The sequence below is a fragment of the Formica exsecta genome, unplaced genomic scaffold (genome assembly GCF_003651465.1).
Source record: "Formica exsecta isolate Colony F162 unplaced genomic scaffold, ASM365146v1 scaffold26, whole genome shotgun sequence".
Classification (NCBI taxonomy): Eukaryota; Metazoa; Arthropoda; class Insecta; order Hymenoptera; family Formicidae; genus Formica; species Formica exsecta.
The window spans coordinates 713,723-721,037 of NW_021849866.1; the positions used below are offsets into that span (position 1 = coordinate 713,723).

General features: G+C 37.0%; 1 long non-coding RNA gene across 1 annotated transcript; it reads right to left on the reverse strand.

Annotated features, from left to right (window-relative positions):
• Nucleotides 1-5,646: 5,646 nt before the first annotated feature.
• LOC115236678 lies at nt 5,647-6,662 on the reverse strand. Its single transcript, XR_003884226.1, has 2 exons — nt 6,107-6,662; nt 5,647-5,792 (listed from the first exon to the last, which is right to left on the reverse strand). It is a non-coding gene; the product is annotated as an uncharacterized LOC115236678 (long non-coding RNA).
• Nucleotides 6,663-7,315: the final 653 nt, after the last annotated feature.

Genomic DNA, 7,315 nt, shown 5'->3' on the forward strand with positions numbered 1-7,315 from the left:
CATGTATATCCAATAATTATTTCAGATAAATAATTTTTTTTTTTTTTAGATAGGAATATCGAATATCCGCTCTATTATGTTTTTGACTTATATATCTTATAATTAGATTTTTTTTTTTAAATTGATAGATTTACAACTATAAATTTGTATATTTTGTTTTGAAGGAAGTTAAAATGATTCTCTTCTTTTCAATTTTGTATTATATATTTTTCTATATTTCATAGTTCTATCTTTTTTTTTCTATTTATGAGCAATTAGTTTGAAATCAACTAATTATACTCCCATTTGTAAGCATTTTAATTAGGACGACCGCGAAATTATAATCCAACAGAGTGACATGACATTGCGATTCTTCCGATGACATATCCTTGAATGCAATAGTTACGTGTAATTTTTCCCGTCTACAAAAGGTCAGCAAAGAGAAAAGACAATGGTTCGTTTTACATGTCCCGTCGAGATCTTATGTAATTTTTTTTTGTCCATTGTACTCTCGCGATATCGACCAAGGTGTTTCTGTACATCAGTGCGAAGGAAGTGTCGTAATATAGGATGACGTCGGTGTCCTTGCTGCGCTGTTATTACACGTGACTCTTGATGTCAATTTGCTTTGAATCCGGATACGTCATTTCGTAAAAATCGTTTTGGGGTTACCGAGTTAAGAGCATTAAATTTTCAATTGCCTTCGGCAGTTTGATAATTGAGGAACTTGATGCAAAAAAATGTATACATATATTTATTTAATTTTATTTAACTTATTTCTTGCGCGTATATCTTTATCAAACATAGTTTTTACATAGATTCTTTGTGATGTATTTATAAAAGATTATATAAAATTATTTTTATTATAATTTTTATAAATATAATAGAAGAGAAAAATGACAATAAAATCTAATGTTTTTTATAACATTTTAATGTTAGGTCTTATAGTTATTATTTCTAAAATTATTAATATTTCTATTAAATGTTTATCAATTTTAAAATTGCGTGGAATTTCATGGATACTTGATGCTTTAGTGCCAAACTTACATAATAATAAAATTAAATTATCTGGGGATTGTTTATTTTTAATTAGTTAATTCTTAGCATTTATTCTTAATCAATTTCAACTAAGGCAAAATTTGGTTGTACGGCCGGAAAATAATTGGGACGAGCGCGAAAGCGAGAGTTATCTTACCTACCATGAGATAGATTTAATTATGCGCCGAGACTTTTTACGCGAATTATCGGTCCCTGGTCTCCCCCGGGAATGGAAATTGCGGGGCCCCGGACGCGCGCGCGCACGCACGTGTGTGTGGGCGTTATCGATCGGATCCACGAGGCATTCCGGGTTTTTTACGACGGCTATTACTTGGACCGTATTTCATTCGACGTATTTGCGGTTGTCGTTGATAAACGATACAGTTGTATTAACCCTCTTAAAATACAGGGGAGGCTATACGGTATCACGATACCGTGCTCGCGATACGGCGGATATTAATAACTGGTTGCGTGCGCATCGAGCTGCATGTCTGCACGGACGCGTAACGATTGCGTAATTCCGCGTGCGGAAACAGATGTAAACGGTGCGTGATAAAGCGCGTATCTCTCATGCGTGTCTGCATACATCTCAATGATGCAATTATACGGATGGCTTTTATACGGGATGCTCGGTAATTGCTTAAATTAAATCAGAAAGATTGTTATAAAGTTGATAAACTTATACTCACATTTAAAGAAAACTTTATAAAAAAGAAGGCTATTTATTAATTTATAAACAAAAGATATGGCTATCTATATTCACCTATATAAATGCCAAGATTAAATCATTAACGCAGATGTATTAAAATCATTTTATCTGTCATAAAATAATTTTTTAAATGACATTATATTTTTGCTATATTTTTTCAAAGATATTTTAAAACTGAGAGATTTTTATTTTAGTCCTTGCTGCTTAATTTTAACTTAAATACATATTTATTTTATTCTATATTACAATACATTGCATGTAAGCAATATAAAACACAATATCTCATTTATCGTGTAAAAAATTATATTAAATAGCGTGGAATTTTAAACAATACAACACATTGACTCCTACTTTTTCAAACTGACTCATTGTCAGATTGAAAGTCGCCCATACGCGTTCTATTCACAGTACCTGCCACAACCTGTGACCTGATCGGGCCCAATCAAGTGGGCAGGAAGTATTAGCGCGCGTACAATGATACGTAATAGACTAATGATATAGGTACATACATACACATGTTCGATGTTCTGTTCAGTCGAGCGTCAAGCCACTGTAATAATAATTGTCCCGGCACACCTGACCCTCGTTAAACGCGTTGCTTAATTGTTCGCTACTCCTTGAGAACGACCCTTCACCTACTTTTTATACGACTCACGCGCGCTGCACGCTCGTATTCGCCTTCATTCGGTCATTGAGTCAGCTAAAATTATTTGTAGGAGTTTTTGTAATTATTTATTAACGCCCTTTTACGTGGATAATTATTGATCTATTTTTATGTAATTATAATATATTATGCAATTATTATTAATTGTATTTATTGGATGATTGCATAAGTTCGTGCCCGATTTTCATAGATGGCATTAAGTTACTGCATGGCGGAGTTCTATTTTTATTATAACATAGTTTATTTAACATATAATGTATTTGATTAGAAGCTTTTGTCAATTTTAATTACATCTGTCCATATTTTATATCAAAGATAATTTTAATATTTGGAAAACATAATTTATTTAAAATATATATCACACACACAATAAATATTTATAATTCGCGATTATTTCCGAGACTGATAGATGTAACGACCGCGAGACGTATCGTATTTCCAATCAATGACACTGACAGTCAACGTTATAGCCTTATCAGATAAATGCTCTTCCGTCGTGGCAGGAATAAATTTTCGCGGATACTGATTTCTACTTTAAAGGTCGTTTCCGACAGTTGCCAGCGTCGGAATTCGCCGTGATTTTTCGTCTCATTATACTGTTGCGCGATTCGATCGGGATATATTTCACGTGAGAAAATTTCCGTGTCCGAAAATTCCAGGACTCTTCGATCTCGCAAAGGCCATGCAAACGCAATTTTACGCTCATTAGAAAGCAAGGGGGAGAGAGGGAGAGAGAGGCTAGCGCATCCCCGCAACGAAGAAACGCAGCTTCGCCTCGTCTCGCGGAAGTCAAGGTCGCGGCTACGTGCGTGCGTGCGGACGCGTAATATCGGACGCGAAGCCGTTTTGCGGAGCCGTTTTTCCGGACGTATCCGGTCCCAAGGTCGCGCCACTTCCGAGAAAGGCCGCCGATGAACATCGTCGTTCTCCGATCCTCTCGATGCGAGCGAGAGGCACAAAACTATACTTAACCTGCCTGGGTTAAAGGCAGGAGACCCTCTCCTCTCTGGTTTGAGCGCGTGTCTCTGATTACGGGATGCACGAGAACGTGGCTCTCGACCTCCGATGCCGCCGCCGCATCTCGGTCGTCGATTTCGCGGAATGCGCGCCGTGTCGAGGAAGTCTATCCCCGCGGTTGATCGCGCTTTCTCCGCGAGACGAGAAAGTCGCAACACAATCCCGAGGAATTTTTTTCGGAAACGGTAACTGTTGAAACAAAGGGCGCTCATTTTTCGAGAATTTTCATAGAATTTGTAGAATTCAAATTAAACAAATATCACAGAAAAGGAAAAATGTTTGATTGATTATGTGTCAGTTTTACATTTGCTGCGCGTAGTAAATAGGAAACGTATGATTGAAAAAAAATGTACAATAAAAAAAAATTGAGTGGTTTAACGACAACACTGATTACTCAATCCATTTGTTTCAGAACTTAAAAAAAAAAGAGAATATTTTTTATCTAACATATATGCAATTTTTTCAACTTGTTAAAATTGATTTTTTTTTTAATTTTTAAACGAATAGATTTAAAAATATCTGTTGTCATCAGATACCAGATCTTTCATTTAAAAAAAATCGATTGCTATTAAATATCATATCTTTTATTCAAAAAAGTGTTATTTTTTATAAATATTTTATATGAATGAAAAAAAAATGACATTATGTTTATCAAGATTCTTTTAAACTCTTGCGCGAAAGAGAAGTGAAAGAAAATCTGGATCTCACAAGTATACTTTCTCAACTTTATCTCTTATCGATCTTTTTTTATTATATATTGTTGTTTTTCGACTCGGTTACTTTAATCGCGATTTTTTCGCCGGATTATTAGCGATCGATGGTTGAACAAACCCTCATGGAAAGGATTAATCCTGCCGTTCTCAACCTTCTTTGCCTTTCTTGCCAAGGAATTAAATGGAATCGTCAATCATCGGATTTATTGGGATACCTCGTTAATTCCCTAAATTATCGTGGCGAGCTTTATTGTAGGGGTTCTCGACAGGTTTTTTTTTATTTTTTATTTTTTTTACTAAGATGATACACGGCTTCTCTTTGAGCGTATCGGAACGTATTCAGATGTGCCGCCGCTGAGGGACGTAAAAAAAATTTGAGACCATTTCCGGCCGCTGCCAAACGACCCGCACAGTTCGTGAAATTCGGCATTTACGATTTTTCAAGAACGATTAAAATGACCGAAGAGTTAATCGTGATTGATGATTGCATTTTGGGGCGCTAACTTAAATCGAATTAACGACTCTTGGAAGTTGCCTACGGGTCAGGCAGATTCGAAAAATTGTCGGTTGTCATCAGCTAAACAATCACAGCTAATCAGCTAGTTTTTCGATTTTTTTCGAACATGATGATAGAAAGCGTGTCGCATTTTCTCTATTTGAAATATCTAAATAGCCACTTTTCACAAGATGACTTTAAAATTATAAAAATAACTATGATAATAAAACAATTCTAGTTAACAATTAATTAGAATTATATCTATTATAATTAAATCAATGATCAAAATCAAAGTTTATTCTTAAAAAAGGAATATTTTTATTTATATAAATAGTACAAAATATTAGATAACAGCGGTATAATATATTAATTTTAATAGGAGTATATTTTTGCATCGGTTTCTTTGATATGTAAAATACCATAAGGTTTTAGAGTTGAAAGGATCTTTTGCAAAACGTCGAGGTGTGCTCTCGTGTGGTCTATTGTGAATTCTAACGAGGCCTCGCGCAAACTAACGAGGGAACGAAGCATCTAAGGGAACGGTCCGGCCTTAGACACAAAAAGTGCTCGAAAACGGTTGCAGCCGCGGTTAGTGCTTTAATAGTTCTCCCTTCATCCGGTCCATCCGTGTGGCTCAGGATCTTAAGTGGCGGCATAGGTGCCTATAATAGGGCCCCTATGTCTGGCCCTTCGGGCTATTCTATTTTCCTCCCTGAATTCCGAGAGAGCGCCCGTAGATTCCACGATACGTCATCGTAACTCTTTCGTTCTCTATATTCGGGGAACCAGGACGATCCAGGACGATTGCTTTATCAGTAGAATTATGAAATTTCAGACACTAGCCACTTTACAACGCCTAATCGCGCTCGCATATTTCGGCGCGATTGTGAAATCAAATCAATTTCTTGATAATTAACGATTTTATATACTAAAAATAAATTTTTTTTAATCAGATACATTTTGTTAATTTTTTTTTTTTTTTTTTTTTTTTTTAAATAAAATTTTTTTAAAATCAAAAGACAGCATAACATCTATTTTATGAAAATAACGTAAACAAAGCGTACCCAGATTAAAACGTTGAGGGAGCAGAAAACGTGCCTGATGCACGTGTATCCTGTGCGGCCCATGTCTTGATCCTTCATCAACTTTTCACTCTGAAGGGGCTGGCAATGTTTCCTGCAAAAACGTAGAATGTGATCCATTTGCATTGTAAACAGAAAAAGGATAATATTGTTCGGCAATAAGGAAACTCGCGAGAGTAATGTCACTTCCCGAATTGACATTAGACAGTAATGTGCCGTCGAGGCACCGGGGCTATACCAACAATCACGGAGAGAATGCACGGAGAGTATTAATTACATCGACACAATCAGCAACTTTCGCCTTCTACCGCGCAAACACATAGAAAAGTCTCCGTCTTCCTTATCTTTCTCACGAATATTATTATTATTATTATTATTACACAATAATTACTATGATAAGGAACCCACCATGCGCATCAGCGCGAGAGTCTCGTGGTACGCATCACGGATCACCAGGAAATACTACGTTCGAGGAGCAAGCTGAGAAAGATAGATCGTGCGAGGAAAAGAGGAAGGGGAAAAAACCGCGACGAGAAAGACAGAGAGAGAAAGAGAAACAAAGTGGAGGAACGGGAGTTAATGGTGGAGGAGGAGGAAGAGAAGGCGGAGGAGGAGAACGAGAAGAGATCGACGTGCGAGCGCGAAGAGGATCCCGCTCGAACGCAGCAGCGTGGAAGATCTAGAGGATCGTCCCAGCTGACTGACTGACTGTCGATCGACTCGATCAGACGATTCTTGTCGGATGAGGATCCGTTCTGATATGTTCGAGCACGAGCCGATACGATTGGCTCCCGTTCGGTCTTTCGCGGACCTTCTAGGTCCGCTAACGGGACAGCCGCTTCGCTCCGGTTGAAGCCGCTCACCTACACGCGATCACGATTGCGATCACGTAAATCGCGACGGGAGATTGGAAGTGATACCTGCGGAGAGGCGAGGATGTTTTGCGCTCGTCACACGTCACTTTTCCCGTAGATGACCTATCGAACCGCGAGAATAAAAAGAAGTATAAAAAAATATTTATATTTGATGATAAAAAATTATTTATTAAAGTAAAGAAAACCTGTGTTCTTGAAACAAGTAGCCAAAACTAAAAAATGTTTTTCTTAAAGCAAGTAATTTAGTATAATAAAAGTAAAAAAGAAATTTTTTTTTTTATTTGTAAATTAAAGCATGCTTTGCTTTGGATCTAGTACATCTTTTTCAGAGTATATTTCGGAAAATAGAAGGAAATATATGGATTTATAACAGATTATCGAGCATAGAGTAGGGAAGTGCATCGTTAAGTTAATATAGCTGGAAATGAGTTACTGTCGCGTAACGTAACATTGAGGTCGCTGAATAATCGCTGAAAATCAATTTAACCTAAATTGCCGAAACCAGTTTAGCTGGAATAAATTTTTTTTAAATCGGTTAAGTGCTTGCATTAACGTGCGATCATTAAAATTCGAGTAGAAAAGAACGGGGAGATGAGTCTGGCAGATATGACCGATCCAGGCGAACCTATACATCACTATACGGTGACCAATTTAAGAGCAACGTTCCTCGTTCCGCGAAGGCTGAATTCGTTTAGCGAGAAGGACCACCGTAAACAGGAAAGGAGAAGAAATTGGTCAGTAG